This window comes from Bufo gargarizans, chromosome 10 (assembly GCF_014858855.1).
Source record: "Bufo gargarizans isolate SCDJY-AF-19 chromosome 10, ASM1485885v1, whole genome shotgun sequence".
In the NCBI taxonomy this organism is placed as follows: domain Eukaryota; kingdom Metazoa; phylum Chordata; class Amphibia; order Anura; family Bufonidae; genus Bufo; species Bufo gargarizans.
The window spans coordinates 75,611,912-75,630,019 of record NC_058089.1 but is presented as its reverse complement, the minus strand read 5'-3'; positions in this window follow the sequence as shown (position 1 = coordinate 75,630,019).

Here is an 18,108-nt window from a genome sequence, read left to right as displayed (position 1 = left end):
AAGTGATGGCTAACAGATTAAATCAGGTTATTACGATGCTTATTCACACAGACCAGGTGGGCTTTATGCCAAATGCCTCCACTGCTGTCAATGTCAGAAGACTTTTTATGAATATTCAGGCGAGCCAGGTCCACACCTCGTGTGCGGCGGTTGCATCTCTTGATGCGGCCAAGGCATTCGACAGTGTGGAATGGCGATATTTATGGCTAGTGCTGGAGAGGATGGGCTTTGGATGTCACTACCTAGAGTGGGTACAGCTCTTGTATGCATCCCCGAAGGCTGTGTTGCGAGTTAACGGTGCTTTGTCGGATCCCTTTGAGTTGCATAGGGGGACGAGACAAGGGTGTCCCCTGTCGCCCCTTTTGTTTGCGGTGGCGGTGGAGCCTTTGGCGGAGGCTTTGAGACAGGCAGTCTCGGTGCAGGGTTTTCAGTATGGGGAGCTGACTGAAAAAGTCGCTCTCTATGCTGATGACCTACTGCTGTTCATGGAGGATTGGAGAAATTCCCTCAAAGGAGCCATGCAGGTTATTAATGACTATGGTGCACTGTCTGGTCTCCGTATTAATTGGACGAAGTCTGTAGTAATGCCATTAACTAACGGAGATGTTCCGACCCCGGAGGACACCATGGGACTGACGATAGTATCCTCCTTTAAGTATTTAGGCGTCCAAATAACCCCTGATACTAGAGATTATGAAAATCTGAACCTAACGCCTTTGCTAAATAGATTTAAAGATAAGGTGAATACGTGGATCAAGCTGCCGCTTTCCATGGTAGGGAGGAGCAACCTTATAAAAATGATTCTGATGCCCCAGTTACTGTATCTTCTCCATAATACACCTTGCTGGATCCCAATCTGTTTTTACTATAAAGTGAATGCCCTGTTTAGGGATTTAATTTGGAAGAAGGTTGGTCCCTCGTATTAAACTTAGCACCCTACGACGACCTAAAACACATGGAGGCCTGGCCCTACCGGACCCGTGGTTGTATTATTTGTCGAGTCAGTTACAGCATGTTAGAGGATGGGGAGATATGGAGAAGGTGAATACGACGAGGAAAATAGTGAGATTTCTTGTAGGGCGGCCATGTTTGATGTCTGCGTTGGAAGATGGCACCTTCCATACTAAAGGGGGTCAGTATGGTGTACTAAGCACTATCCACAAGGTGTGGTGGAAGGCCAGAGATATAACGAAAGTCTCTGGTTATACAGCGTATACCCTAATTTGGCCTAATTTTATGTACAAGGAAGTAGACAAACTTACAGAATTACGGGTGTGGAATTCGTATAACCTTAATAAAATGACTCAGTTGTACTCGGAGGGTACATTAAAAGAATACACACAGCTACAACAGGAATTTAATATCCCAAAGAAATTATTTTATTTCTACTTGCAGCTCCGACACGCCATAAAAGACGCAAGACAAGTCTGAAAATGTTGCCCCCGCATCAAAGCATAGTATTATAGATCTTACAGCGACAAGTGGTACTACTAATGGAGTTATTTCACTTCACTACAGTGTATTTATTGATATGCAAATTAAAAGCGCACCTTTACAATTGTATGCCAAGTGGAAATCAGACATATCAGACCTCACTGAGGAACAGTGGGAAAAGGTGTTAGAAGATTGCCCGTTGTTAGCTGTCAGTGAAGCGCAGAGAGTCTCCCAATTGTACTTATTGCATAGGGTCTACAGAACGCCACTGGTCCTGAAAAAAATGGGATATAGGGACAATGATCTCTGCCCAAGGTGTGACATGTCCAGTGCAGACTTAATTCATCTCATGTGGAACTGTCCAAGACTGAGGCGGTATTGGACAGAGGTCATAGAACTAATAAACACTGTTTTTGAGGTAAGCCTTGATGTTGCGTATTAAGTAGGGATGAGCGAACTCGAACTGTATAGTTCGGGTTCGTACCGAATTTTGGGGTGTCCGTGACACGGACCCGAACCCGGACATTTTCGTAAAAGTCCGGGTTCGGGTTCGGTGTTCGTCGCTTTCTTCGCGCTTTTGTGACGCTTTCTTGGCGCTTTTTGAAAGGCTGCAAAGCAGCCAATCAACAAGCGTCATACTACTTGCCCCAAGAGGCCATCACAGCCATGCCTACTATTGGCATGGCTGTGATTGGCCAGAGCACCATGTGACCCAGCCTCTATTTAAGCTGGAGTCACATAGCGCCGCCCGTCACTCTGCTCTGATTAGCGTAGGGAGAGGTTGCGGCTGCGACAGTAGGGCGAGATTAGGCAGATTAACTCCTCCAAAGGACTTGATTAACTGATCGATCTGCAGCTGTGGATCATTGAGCTGCTGATCCTCAATTGCTCACTGTTTTTAGGCTGCACAGACCGTTTGTCAGTCACATTTTTCTGGGGTGATCGGCGGCCATTTTGTGTCTTGTGGTGCGCCAGCACAAGCTGCGACCAAGTGCATTTAACCCTCAATGGTGTGGTTGTTTTTTGGCTAAAGCCTACATCAGGGTGAAGCTGTCACACCAAGTGCATTTAACCAGCAATAGTCTGTTCATTTTTTGGCCATATACAAAATCAGGGGCAAGCTGCGCCTGTCACCAAGTGCATTTAACCCTCAATGGTGTGGTTGTTTTTTGGCTAAAGCCTACATCAGGGTGAAGCTGTCACACCAAGTGCATTTAACCAGCAATAGTCTGTTCATTTTTTGGCCATATACTAAATCAGGGGCAAGCTGCGCCTGTCACCAAGTGCATTTAACCCTCAATGGTGTGGTTGTTTTTTGGCTAAAGCCTACATCAGGGTGAAGCTGTCACACCAAGTGCATTTAACCAGCAATAGTCTGTTTATTTTTTGGCCATATCCCAGTCTAATTCTGTCACTAAATCCATACCGGTCACCCAGCGCCTAAATACTAGGCCTCAAATTTATATCCAGCTAAATCTGTCCCTAGTGCTGTAGCTGGGCGAGTTATTTAGTGTCCGTTCAAGCACATTTCTTGTTCTGGGTTGAAATACAATTCCCAATTTAGCAATTTCATAATTTAGTGGTTTCTGCTATATCAGAGCTATTTGAAATCTATCCCTAAAAGGGTATATAATATTCAAGGTGCACATTGGGTCATTCAGAATAACTTCACACACACCCGCTACTGTGTATTTCCAAGTCTAATTCTGTCACTAAACCCATACCTGTCACGCAGCGCCTAAATACTAGGCCTCAAATTTATATCCAGCTAAATCTGTCCCTAGTGCTGTAGCTGGGCGAGTTATTTAGTGTCCGTTCAAGCACATTTCTTGTTCTGGGTTGAAATACAATTCCCAATTTAGCAATTTCATAATTTAGTGGTTTCTGCTATATCAGAGCTATTTGAAATCTATCCCTAAAAGGGTATATAATATTCAAGGTGCACATTGGGTCATTCAGAATAACTTCACACACACCCGCTACTGTGTATTTCCAAGTCTAATTCTGGCACTAAACCCATACCTGTCACCCAGCGCCTAAATACTAGGCCTCAAATTTATATCCCGCTAAATCTGTCCTTAGTGCTGTAGCTGGGCGAGTTATTTAGTGTCCGTTCAAGCACATTTCTTGTTCTGGGTTGAAATACAATTCCCAATTTAGCAATTTCATAATTTAGTGGTTTCTGCTATATCAGAGCTATTTGAAATCTATCCCTAAAAGGGTATATAATATTCAAGGTGCACATTGGGTCATTCAGAATAACTTCACACACACCCGCTACTGTGTATTTCCAAGTCTAATTCTGGCACTAAACCCATACCTGTCACCCAGCGCCTAAATACTAGGCCTCAAATTTATATCCCGCTAAATCTGTCCTTAGTGCTGTAGCTGGGCGAGTTATTTAGTGTCCGTTCAAGCACATTTCTTGTTCTGGGTTGAAATACAATTCCCAATTTAGCAATTTCATAATTTAGTGGTTTCTGCTATATCAGAGCTATTTGAAATCTATCCCTAAAAGGGTATATAATATTCAAGGTGCACATTGGGTCATTCAGAATAACTTCACACACACCCGCTACTGTGTATTTCCAAGTCTAATTCTGGCACTAAACCCATACCTGTCACCCAGCGCCTAAATACTAGGCCTCAAATTTATATCCCGCTAAATCTGTCCTTAGTGCTGTAGCTGGGCGAGTTATTTAGTGTCCGTTCAAGCACATTTCTTGTTCTGGGTTGAAATACAATTCCCAATTTAGCAATTTCATAATTTAGTGGTTTCTGCTATATCAGAGCTATTTGAAATCTATCCCTAAAAGGGTATATAATATTCAAGGTGCACATTGGGTCATTCAGAATAACTTCACACACACCCGCTACTGTGTATTTCCAAGTCTAATTCTGGCACTAAACCCATACCTGTCACCCAGCGCCTAAATACTAGGCCTCAAATTTATATCCCGCTAAATCTGTCCTTAGTGCTGTAGCTGGGCGAGTTATTTAGTGTCCGTTCAAGCACATTTCTTGTTCTGGGTTGAAATACAATTCCCAATTTAGCAATTTCATAATTTAGTGGTTTCTGCTATATCAGAGCTATTTGAAATCTATCCCTAAAAGGGTATATAATATTCAAGGTGCACATTGGGTCATTCAGAATAACTTCACACACACCCGCTACTGTGTATTTCCAAGTCTAATTCTGGCACTAAACCCATACCTGTCACCCAGCGCCTAAATACTAGGTCTCAAATTTATATCCCGCTAAATCTGTCCTTAGTGCTGTAGCTGGGCGAGTTATTTAGTGTCCGTTCAAGCACATTTCTTGTTCTGGGTTGAAATACAATTCCCAATTTAGCAATTTCATAATTTAGTGGTTTCTGCTATATCAGAGCTATTTGAAATCTATCCCTAAAAGGGTATATAATATTCAAGGTGCACATTGGGTCATTCAGAATAACTTCACACACACCCGCTACTGTGTATTTCCAAGTCTAATTCTGGCACTAAACCCATACCTGTCACCCAGCGCCTAAATACTAGGCCTCAAATTTATATCCCGCTAAATCTGTCCTTAGTGCTGTAGCTGGGCGAGTTATTTAGTGTCCGTTCAAGCACATTTCTTGTTCTGGGTTGAAATACAATTCCCAATTTAGCAATTTCATAATTTAGTGGTTTCTGCTATATCAGAGCTATTTGAAATCTATCCCTAAAAGGGTATATAATATTCAAGGTGCACATAGGGTCATTCAGAATAACTTCACACACACGCTTCTGTGCATTTCCAAGTCTAATTCTGTCACTAAATCCATACCGGTCACCCAGCGCCTAAATACTAGGCCTCAAATTTATATCCAGCTAAATCTGTCCCTAGTGCTGTAGCTGGGCGAGTTATTTAGTGTCCGTTCAAGCACATTTCTTGTTCTGGGTTGAAATACAATTCCCAATTTAGCAATTTCATAATTTAGTGGTTTCTGCTATATCAGAGCTATTTGAAATCTATCCCTAAAAGGGTATATAATATTCAAGGTGCACATTGGGTCATTCAGAATAACTTCACACACACCCGCTACTGTGTATTTCCAAGTCTAATTCTGGCACTAAACCCATACCTGTCACCCAGCGCCTAAATACTAGGTCTCAAATTTATATCCCGCTAAATCTGTCCTTAGTGCTGTAGCTGGGCGAGTTATTTAGTGTCCGTTCAAGCACATTTCTTGTTCTGGGTTGAAATACAATTCCCAATTTAGCAATTTCATAATTTAGTGGTTTCTGCTATATCAGAGCTATTTGAAATCTATCCCTAAAAGGGTATATAATATTCAAGGTGCACATTGGGTCATTCAGAATAACTTCACACACACCCGCTACTGTGTATTTCCAAGTCTAATTCTGGCACTAAACCCATACCTGTCACCCAGCGCCTAAATACTAGGCCTCAAATTTATATCCCGCTAAATCTGTCCTTAGTGCTGTAGCTGGGCGAGTTATTTAGTGTCCGTTCAAGCACATTTCTTGTTCTGGGTTGAAATACAATTCCCAATTTAGCAATTTCATAATTTAGTGGTTTCTGCTATATCAGAGCTATTTGAAATCTATCCCTAAAAGGGTATATAATATTCAAGGTGCACATAGGGTCATTCAGAATAACTTCACACACACGCTTCTGTGCATTTCCAAGTCTAATTCTGTCACTAAATCCATACCGGTCACCCAGCGCCTAAATACTAGGCCTCAAATTTATATCCAGCTAAATCTGTCCCTAGTGCTGTAGCTGGGCGAGTTATTTAGTGTCCGTTCAAGCACATTTCTTGTTCTGGGTTGAAATACAATTCCCAATTTAGCAATTTCATAATTTAGTGGTTTCTGCTATATCAGAGCTATTTGAAATCTATCCCTAAAAGGGTATATAATATTCAAGGTGCACATTGGGTCATTCAGAATAACTTCACACACACCCGCTACTGTGTATTTCCAAGTCTAATTCTGGCACTAAACCCATACCTGTCACCCAGCGCCTAAATACTAGGTCTCAAATTTATATCCCGCTAAATCTGTCCTTAGTGCTGTAGCTGGGCGAGTTATTTAGTGTCCGTTCAAGCACATTTCTTGTTCTGGGTTGAAATACAATTCCCAATTTAGCAATTTCATAATTTAGTGGTTTCTGCTATATCAGAGCTATTTGAAATCTATCCCTAAAAGGGTATATAATATTCAAGGTGCACATTGGGTCATTCAGAATAACTTCACACACACCCGCTACTGTGTATTTCCAAGTCTAATTCTGGCACTAAACCCATACCTGTCACCCAGCGCCTAAATACTAGGCCTCAAATTTATATCCCGCTAAATCTGTCCTTAGTGCTGTAGCTGGGCGAGTTATTTAGTGTCCGTTCAAGCACATTTCTTGTTCTGGGTTGAAATACAATTCCCAATTTAGCAATTTCATAATTTAGTGGTTTCTGCTATATCAGAGCTATTTGAAATCTATCCCTAAAAGGGTATATAATATTCAAGGTGCACATTGGGTCATTCAGAATAACTTCACACACACCCGCTACTGTGTATTTCCAAGTCTAATTCTGGCACTAAACCCATACCTGTCACCCAGCGCCTAAATACTAGGCCTCAAATTTATATCCCGCTAAATCTGTCCTTAGTGCTGTAGCTGGGCGAGTTATTTAGTGTCCGTTCAAGCACATTTCTTGTTCTGGGTTGAAATACAATTCCCAATTTAGCAATTTCATAATTTAGTGGTTTCTGCTATATCAGAGCTATTTGAAATCTATCCCTAAAAGGGTATATAATATTCAAGGTGCACATAGGGTCATTCAGAATAACTTCACACACACGCTTCTGTGCATTTCCAAGTCTAATTCTGTCACTAAATCCATACCGGTCACCCAGCGCCTAAATACTAGGCCTCAAATTTATATCCAGCTAAATCTGTCCCTAGTGCTGTAGCTGGGCGAGTTATTTAGTGTCCGTTCAAGCACATTTCTTGTTCTGGGTTGAAATACAATTCCCAATTTAGCAATTTCATAATTTAGTGGTTTCTGCTATATCAGAGCTATTTGAAATCTATCCCTAAAAGGGTATATAATATTCAAGGTGCACATAGGGTCATTCAGAATAACTTCACACACCTGCTACTGTGCATTTCCAAATCTAATTCTGTCACTAAACCCATACCTGTCACCCAGCGCCTAAATACTAGGCCTCAAATTTATATCCCGCTAAATCTCTCGTTACCGCTGTCCTGTTGTGGCTGGGAAAGTTATTTAGTGTCCGTCAAAGCACATTTTTTGTTCTGGGTTGAAATACAATTCCCAATTTAGCAATTTCATAATTTAGTCGTTTCTGCTATATCAGAGCTTTTTGAAATCTATCCCTAAAAGGGTAGATCATATTGAAGGTGCACATAGGGTCATTCAGAATAACTTCACACACACGCTTCTGTGCATTTCCAAGTCTAATTCTGTCACTAAATCCATACCGGTCACCCAGCGCCTAAATACTAGGCCTCAAATTTATATCCCGCTGAATTTGAATACAATACATTGGGCCAAATAATATATTTGTTGTTGTGGTGAACCATAACAATGAGAAAAACATCTAGTAAGGGACGCGGACGTGGACATGGTCGTGGTGGTGTTAGTGGACCCTCTGGTGCTGGGAGAGGACGTGGCCGTTCTGCCACATCCACACGTCCTAGTGTACCAACTACCTCAGGTCCCAGTAGCCGCCAGAATTTACAGCGATATATGGTGGGGCCCAATGCCGTTCTAAGGATGGTAAGGCCTGAGCAGGTACAGGCATTAGTCAATTGGGTGGCCGACAGTGGATCCAGCACGTTCACATTATCTCCCACCCAGTCTTCTGCAGAAAGCGCACAGATGGCGCCTGAAAACCAACCCCATCAGTCTGTCACATCACCCCCATGCATACCAGGGAAACTGTCTCAGCCTCAAGTTATGCAGCAGTCTCTTATGCTGTTTGAAGACTCCGCTGGCAGGGTTTCCCAAGGGCATCCACCTAGCCCTTCCCCAGCGGTGAAAGACATAGAATGCACTGACGCACAACCACTTATGTTTCCTGATGATGAGGACATGGGAATACCACCTCAGCATGTCTCTGATGATGACGAAACACAGGTGCCAACTGCTGCGTCTTTCTGCAGTGTGCAGACTGAACAGGAGGTCAGGGATCAAGACTGGGTGGAAGACGATGCAGGGGACGATGAGGTCCTAGACCCCACATGGAATGAAGGTCGTGCCACTGACTTTCACAGTTCGGAGGAAGAGGCAGTGGTGAGACCGAGCCAACAGCGTAGCAAAAGAGGGAGCAGTGGGCAAAAGCAGAACACCCGCCGCCAAGAGACTCCGCCTGCTACTGACCGCCGCCATCTGGGACCGAGCACCCCAAAGGCAGCTTCAAGGAGTTCCCTGGCATGGCACTTCTTCAAACAATGTGCTGACGACAAGACCCGAGTGGTTTGCACGCTGTGCCATCAGAGCCTGAAGCGAGGCATTAACGTTCTGAACCTGAGCACAACCTGCATGACCAGGCACCTGCATGCAAAGCATGAACTGCAGTGGAGTAAACACCTTAAAACCAAGGAAGTCACTCAGGCTCCCCCTGCTACCTCTTCTGCTGCTGCCGCCTCGGCCTATTCTGCTGCTGCCGCCTCGGCCTCTTCCTCCGCCTCTGGAGGAACGTTGGCACCTGCCGCCCAGCAAACAGGGGATGTACCACCAACACCACCACCACCACCTCCGTCACCAAGCGTCTCAACCATGTCACACGCCAGCGTTCAGCTCTCCATCTCACAAACATTTGATAGAAAGCGTAAATTCCCACCTAGCCACCCTCGATCCCTGGCCCTGAATGCCAGCATTTCTAAACTACTGGCCTATGAAATGCTGTCATTTAGGCTGGTGGACACAGACAGCTTCAAACAGCTCATGTCGCTTGCTGTCCCACAGTATGTTGTTCCCAGCCGGCACTACTTCTCCAAGAGAGCCGTGCCTTCCCTGCACAACCAAGTATCCGATAAAATCAAGTGTGCACTGCGCAACGCCATCTGTGGCAAGGTCCACCTAACCACAGATACGTGGACCAGTAAGCACGGCCAGGGACGCTATATCTCCCTAACTGCACACTGGGTAAATGTAGTGGCAGCTGGGCCCCAGGCGGAGAGCTGTTTGGCGCACGTCCTTCCGCCGCCAAGGATCGCAGGGCAACATTCTTTGCCTCCTGTTGCCACCTCCTCCTTCTCGGCTTCCTCCTCCTCTTCTTCCACCTGCTCATCCAGTCAGCCACACACCTTCACCACCAACTTCAGCACAGCCCGGGGTAAACGTCAGCAGGCCATTCTGAAACTCATATGTTTGGGGGACAGGCCCCACACCGCACAGGAGTTGTGGCGGGGTATAGAACAACAGACCGACGAGTGGTTGCTGCCGGTGAGCCTCAAGCCCGGCCTGGTGGTGTGTGATAATGGGCGAAATCTCGTTGCAGCTCTGGGACTAGCCAATTTGACGCACATCCCTTGCTTGGCGCATGTGCTGAATTTGGTGGTGCAGAAGTTCATTCACAACTACCCCGACATGTCAGAGCTGCTGCATAAAGTGCGGGCCGTCTGTTCGCGCTTCCGGCGTTCACATCCTGCTGCTGCTCGCCTGTCTGCGCTACAGCGTAACTTCGGCCTTCCCGCTCACCGCCTCATATGCGACGTGCCCACCAGGTGGAACTCCACCTTGCACATGCTGAACAGACTGTGCGAGCAGCAGCAGGCCATAGTGGAGTTTCAGCTGCAGCACGCACGGGTCAGTCGCACTACAGAACAGCACCACTTCACCACCAATGACTGGGCCTCCATGCGAGACCTGTGTGCCCTGTTGCGCTGTTTCGAGTACTCCACCAACATGGCCAGTGGCGATGACACCGTTATCAGCGTTACAATACCACTTCTATGTCTCCTTGAGAAAACACTTAGGGCGATGATGGAAGAGGAGGTGGCCCAGGAGGAGGAGGAGGAGGAGGAAGAGGGGTCATTTTTAGCACTTTCAGGCCAGTCTCTTCGAAGTGACTCAGAGGGAGGTTTTTGGCAACAGCAGAGGCCAGGTACAAATGTGGCCAGCCAGGGCCCACTACTGGAGGACGAGGAGGACGAGGATGAGGAGGAGGTGGAGGAGGATGAGGATGAAGCATGGTCACAGCGGGGTGGCACCCAACGCAGCTCGGGTCCATCACTGGTGCGTGGCTGGGGGGAAAGGCAGGACGATGACGATACGCCTCCCACAGAGGACAGCTTGTCCTTACCCCTGGGCAGCCTGGCACACATGAGCGACTACATGCTGCAGTGCCTGCGCAACGACAGCAGAGTTGCCCACATTTTAACCTGTGCGGACTACTGGGTTGCCACCCTGCTGGATCCACGCTACAAAGACAATGTGCCCACCTTACTTCCTGCACTGGAGCGTGATAGGAAGATGCGCGAGTACAAGCGCACGTTGGTAGACGCGCTACTGAGAGCATTCCCAAATGTCACAGGGGAACAAGTGGAAGCCCAAGGCCAAGGCAGAGGAGGAGCAAGAGGTCGCCAAGGCAGCTGTGTCACGGCCAGCTCCTCTGAGGGCAGGGTTAGCATGGCAGAGATGTGGAAAACTTTTGTCAACACGCCACAGCTAACTGCACCACCACCTGATACGCAACGTGTTAGCAGGAGGCAACATTTCACTAACATGGTGGAACAGTACGTGTGCACACCCCTCCACGTACTGACTGATGGTTCGGCCCCATTCAACTTCTGGGTCTCTAAATTGTCCACGTGGCCAGAGCTAGCCTTTTATGCCTTGGAGGTGCTGGCCTGCCCGGCAGCCAGCGTTTTGTCTGAACGTGTATTCAGCACGGCAGGGGGCGTCATTACAGACAAACGCAGCCGCCTGTCTACAGCCAATGTGGACAAGCTGACGTTCATAAAAATGAACCAGGCATGGATCCCACAGGACCTGTCCGTCCCTTGTCCAGATTAGACATTAACTACCTCCCCATAACCATATATTATTGGACTCCAGGGCACTTCCTCATTCAATCCTATTTTTATTTTCATTTTACCATTATATTGCGAGGCTACCCAAAGTTGAATGAACCTCTCCTCTGCCTGTGTGCTAGGCCTAAATATATGCCAATGGACTGTTGCAGTGGTGGCTGACATGAAGCCTGATTCTCTGCTATGACATGCAGACTAATTCTCTGCTGACATGAAGCCAGATTGTCTGTTACGGGACCTCTCTCCTCTGCCTGGGTGCTGGGCCTAAATTTATGACAATGGACTGTTGCAGTGGTGGCTGACGTGAAGCCTCATTCTCTGCTATGACATGCAGACTAATTCTCTGCTGACATGAAGCCAGATTGTCTGTTACGGGACCTCTCTCCTCTGCCTGTGTGTGTGCTGGGCCTAAATATATGCCAATGGACTGTTGCAGTGGTGGCTGACGTGAAGCCTCATTCTCTGCTATGACATGCAGACTGATTCTCTGCTGACATGAAGCCAGATTGTCTTTTACGGGACCTCTCTCCTCTGCCTGTGTGCTAGGCCTAAATATATGCCAATGGACTGTTGCAGTGGTGGCTGACGTGAAGCCTGATTCTCTGCTATGACATGCAGACTGATTCTCTGCTGACATGAAGCCAGATCCTCTGTTACGGGACCTCTCTCCTCTGCCTGTGTGTGTGCTGGGCCTAAATATATGCCAATGGACTGTTGCAGTGGTGGCTGACGTGAAGCCTCATTCTCTGCTATGACATGCAGACTAATTCTCTGCTGACATGAAGACAGATTCTCTGTTACGGGACCTCCCTCCTCTGCCTGGGTGCTGGGCCTAAATATATGCCAATGGACTGTTGCAGTGGTGGGTGACGTGAAGCCTCATTCTCTGCTATGACATGCAGACTAATTCTCTGCTGACATGAAGCCAGATTGTCTGTTACGGGACCTCTCTCCTCTGCCTGTGTGTGTGCTGGGCCTAAATATATGCCAATGGACTGTTGCAGTGGTGGCTGACGTGAAGCCTCATTCTCTGCTATGACATGCAGACTAATTCTCTGCTGACATGAAGACAGATTCTCTGTTACGGGACCTCTCTCCTCTGCCTGTGTGTGTGCTGGGCCTAAATATATGCCAATGGACTGTTGCAGTGGTGGCTGACGTGAAGCCTCATTCTCTGCTATGACATGCAGACTAATTCTCTGCTGACATGAAGACAGATTCTCTGTTACGGGACCTCCCTCCTCTGCCTGGGTGCTGGGCCTAAATATATGCCAATGGACTGTTGCAGTGGTGGGTGACGTGAAGCCTGATTCTCTGCTATGACATGCAGACTAATTCTCTGCTGACATGAAGACAGATTCTCTGTTACGGGACCTCTCTCCTCTGCCTGTGTGTGTGCTGGGCCTAAATATATGCCAATGGACTGTTGCAGTGGTGGCTGACGTGAAGCCTCATTCTCTGCTATGACATGCAGACTAATTCTCTGCTGACATGAAGACAGATTCTCTGTTACGGGACCTCCCTCCTCTGCCTGGGTGCTGGGCCTAAATATATGCCAATGGACTGTTGCAGTGGTGGCTGACGTGAAGCCTCATTCTCTGCTATGACATGCAGACTGATTCTCTGCTGACATGAAGCCAGATCGTCTGTTACGGGACCTCTCTGCTCTGCCTGTGTGCTAGGCCTAAATATATGCCAATGGACTGTTGCAGTGGTGGGTGACGTGAAGCCTCATTCTCTGCTATGACATGCAGACTGATTCTCTGATGTCATGAAGCCAGATTGTCTGTTACGGGACCTCTCTGCTCTGCCTGTGTGCTAGGCCTAAATATATGCCAATGGACTGTTGCAGTGGTGGGTGACGTGAAGCCTCATTCTCTGCTATGACATGCAGACTAATTCTCTGCTGACATGAAGACAGATTCTCTGTTACGGGACCTCCCTCCTCTGCCTGGGTGCTGGGCCTAAATATATGCCAATGGACTGTTGCAGTGGTGGGTGACGTGAAGCCTCATTCTCTGCTATGACATGCAGACTGATTCTCTGCTGACATGAAGCCAGATTCTCTGTTACGGGACCTCTCTCCTCTGCCTGTGTGTGTGCTGGGCCTAAATATATGCCAATGGACTGTTGCAGTGGTGGCTGACGTGAAGCCTCATTCTCTGCTATGACATGCAGACTAATTCTCTGCTGACATGAAGACAGATTCTCTGTTACGGGACCTCTCTCCTCTGCCTGTGTGTGTGCTGGGCCTAAATATATGCCAATGGACTGTTGCAGTGGTGGCTGACGTGAAGCCTCATTCTCTGCTATGACATGCAGACTAATTCTCTGCTGACATGAAGACAGATTCTCTGTTACGGGACCTCCCTCCTCTGCCTGGGTGCTGGGCCTAAATATATGCCAATGGACTGTTGCAGTGGTGGGTGACGTGAAGCCTGATTCTCTGCTATGACATGCAGACTAATTCTCTGCTGACATGAAGACAGATTCTCTGTTACGGGACCTCTCTCCTCTGCCTGTGTGTGTGCTGGGCCTAAATATATGCCAATGGACTGTTGCAGTGGTGGCTGACGTGAAGCCTCATTCTCTGCTATGACATGCAGACTAATTCTCTGCTGACATGAAGACAGATTCTCTGTTACGGGACCTCCCTCCTCTGCCTGGGTGCTGGGCCTAAATATATGCCAATGGACTGTTGCAGTGGTGGCTGACGTGAAGCCTCATTCTCTGCTATGACATGCAGACTGATTCTCTGCTGACATGAAGCCAGATCGTCTGTTACGGGACCTCTCTGCTCTGCCTGTGTGCTAGGCCTAAATATATGCCAATGGACTGTTGCAGTGGTGGGTGACGTGAAGCCTCATTCTCTGCTATGACATGCAGACTGATTCTCTGCTGTCATGAAGCCAGATTGTCTGTTACGGGACCTCTCTGCTCTGCCTGTGTGCTAGGCCTAAATATATGCCAATGGACTGTTGCAGTGGTGGGTGACGTGAAGCCTCATTCTCTGCTATGACATGCAGACTGATTCTCTGCTGTCATGAAGCCAGATTGTCTGTTACGGGACCTCTCTGCTCTGCCTGTGTGCTAGGCCTAAATATATGCCAATGGACTGTTGCAGTGGTGGGTGACGTGAAGCCTCATTCTCTGCTATGACATGCAGACTGATTCTCTGCTGACATGAAGCCAGATTGTCTGTTACGGGACCTCTCTCCTCTGCCTGTGTGCTAGGCCTAAATATATGCCAATGGACTGTTGCAGTGGTGGCTGACGTGAAGCCTCATTCTCTGCTATGACATGCAGACTAATTCTCTGCTGACATGAAGCCAGATTGTCTGTTACGGGACCTCTCTCCTCTGCCTGGGTGCTGGGCCTAAATTTATGACAATGGACTGTTGCAGTGGTGGCTGACGTGAAGCCTGATTCTCTGCTATGACATGCAGACTGATTCTCTGCTGACATGAAGCCAGATCCTCTGTTACGGGACCTCTCTCCTCTGCCTGTGTGTGTGCTGGGCCTAAATATATGCCAATGGACTGTTGCAGTGGTGGCTGACGTGAAGCCTCATTCTCTGCTATGACATGCAGACTGATTCTCTGCTGACATGAAGCCAGATTCTCTGTTACGGGACCTCTCTCCTCTGCCTGTGTGTGTGCTGGGCCTAAATATATGCCAATGGACTGTTGCAGTGGTGGCTGACGTGAAGCCTCATTCTCTGCTATGACATGCAGACTAATTCTCTGCTGACATGAAGACAGATTCTCTGTTACGGGACCTCCCTCCTCTGCCTGGGTGCTGGGCCTAAATATATGCCAATGGACTGTTGCAGTGGTGGCTGACGTGAAGCCTCATTCTCTGCTATGACATGCAGACTAATTCTCTGCTGACATGAAGACAGATTCTCTGTTACGGGACCTCTCTCCTCTGCCTGGGTGCCGGGGCCTAAATATCTGAGAATGGACTGTTCCAGTGGTGGGTGACGGGAAGCCAGATTCTCTGCTATGGAACCTCTCTCCAATTGATTTTGGTTAATTTTTATTTATTTAATTTTTAATTTAATTCATTTCCCTATCCACATTTGTTTGCAGGGGATTTACCTACATGTTGCTGCCTTTTGCAGCCCTCTAGCTCTTTCCTGGGCTGTTTTACAGCCTTTTTAGTGCCGAAAAGTTCGGGTCCCCATTGACTTCAATGGGGTTCGGGTTCGGGACGAAGTTCGGATCGGGTTCGGATCCCGAACCCGAACATTTCCGGGATGTTCGGCCGAACTTCTCGAACCCGAACATCCAGGTGTTCGCTCAACTCTAGTATTAAGGTATTTTGAGATATTGCCAGGCATGGCAAAAAAGAAGCTGGCTATTGGACTGGTCTTATATCAAGCTAGGAAAAGTTTGGGGGGGGGGGAGGGGGGAGAGGTAGGGTCACCTCTGTTCTTAATATGCTTTTGAAAATCAAATAAAAATATCTGATTTAAAAAAAGAGAATGATTTGTTGTTGGTGAAAAAACTATTCTCATCATCTGGATAATCAAATAGACAAAACTTGGGTTCTAGTGGGAAAGGAAACTCCATTACATCTCTCACGGTCGCTATCACCTTACTCTAGAAATCAGGGATTGTGGCACATGACCAGATGATGTGTCAAATATCTGCACCCTCAGCCTATGACGGATGTAGGGTTTGTAGCTGCAGTCATAAGCATAGTATGGGAGCCTAACATATATTCCCAGATCTGATCTGTATAACTCGGAAATGTCTAGTCCATTGTCCACATGAAGCAAGTGGGTGGAGCTCATGGAACCGACCTTGTAACATTACACAACACAAATATAGTAGAAGCTGCTTTACTTGAGACAAATACATCAATTGCAAGACAATTAAAGAAAAATAGTTGTTGGGTAGTCTGGAAATTGGGCCTACAGTGCCTGCCACAACTGGAAAACCTACAAAAATGTTTAAGAGGGTGCATCATACTCAATCCACAGCTGTTCACAGATCAACCATGTTCCTTCATGGAGCTCAACCATGTTCCTTCATGGAGCAGCTAAGACATCTACCTCTATTGTGTCAGGGATCCAAATCTTGCATTTGCACGAAATCTCTAAGTAAAGGGTTTCCCTATATGTACCAAATGGGTACAGAGTCTAATACAAAGAATATGACTCCAAACCTGCTGAGCAAGCCTGTGAAGGGAAGTAATTTTTTCACATATCTGAAGACTGGTATACCCAGTTGGACCATGGAGAAGGATCTTGGTCTTGCAAGCCCCAGATGGCGACTGCAAAAAGTGTTAGCTAATACTAAAAGGGTTAATTTAATGCTATTGAGTAAATGTTCAGATTTACTGTTAAAGCACTTCTTTCTGAATGCACACTGTACACCTAACAGAAACGTATAGGTAATATATAGTTTACACTGGCAGATTTGGTTAGGTAACCAGAGTGATGGACTTTGCCTGCCCACTGGTTAAGGAGTCTAGCCTGAGCAGAGCAAGGGATAGGACCTACATGTGCAAAATCCTGCATACTAGACCAAAGTTCAGAGAATCTTTATTTCTAAGTCTACATCTGTGATAGAAGTTTCTTTATACATAGTAACATAGTAACATAGTACATAAGGCCGAAAAAAGACATTTGTCCATCCAGTTCGGCCTGTTATCCCGCAAGTTGATCCAGAGGAAGACCCCTCTCTAGTGGCTATAGCCTGTAATATTATTAAGCTCCAGAAATACGTCCAGGCCCCTCTTGAATTCCTTTATTGTACTCACCATCACCACCTCCTCAGGCAGAGAGTTCCATAGTCTCACTGCTCTTACCGTAAAGAATCCTTTTCTATGTTTGTGTACAAACCTTCTTTCCTCCAGGCGCAGAGGATGTCCCCTCGTCACAGTCACAGTCCTGGGGATAAATAGCTGATGGGATAGATCTCTGTACTGACCCTTGATATATTTATACATATTAATTAGATCTTCCCTCAGTCGTCTTTTTTCTAAAGTGAATAACTCTAATTTTGATAATCTTTCAGGGTACTGTAGTTGCCCCATTCCAGTTATTACTTTAGTTGCCCTCCTCTGGACCTTCTCCAGCTCTGCTATGTCTGCCTTGTTTACAGGAGCCCAGAACTGTACACAGTACTCCATGTGTGGTCTGACTAGCGATTTGTAAAGTGGTAGGACTATGTTCTTATCACGGGAATCTATGCCCCTTCTGATGCAACCCATTATCTTGTTGGCCTTGGCAGCAGCTGCCTGACACTGGTTTTTGCAGCTTAGTTTGCTGTTTATTAAAATTCCTAGATCCTTTTCCATGTCAGTGTTACCGAGTGTTTTACCATTTAGTATGTACGGGTGACTTGCATTTTTCCTTCCCATGTGCATAACTTTACATTTATCAGTGTTAAACCCCATCTGCCACTTATCTGCCCAAGCCTCCAGTCTATCCAGATCCCTCTGTAGTAGTATACTGTCCTCATCAGTGTAAATTACTTTACACAGTTTAGTGTCATCTGCGAAAATTGATACTTTACTATGCAAGCCTTCTACAAGATCATTAATAAATATATTGAAGAGAATAGGGCCCAATACTGACCCCTGAGGTACCCCACTAGTGACAGTGACCCAATCTG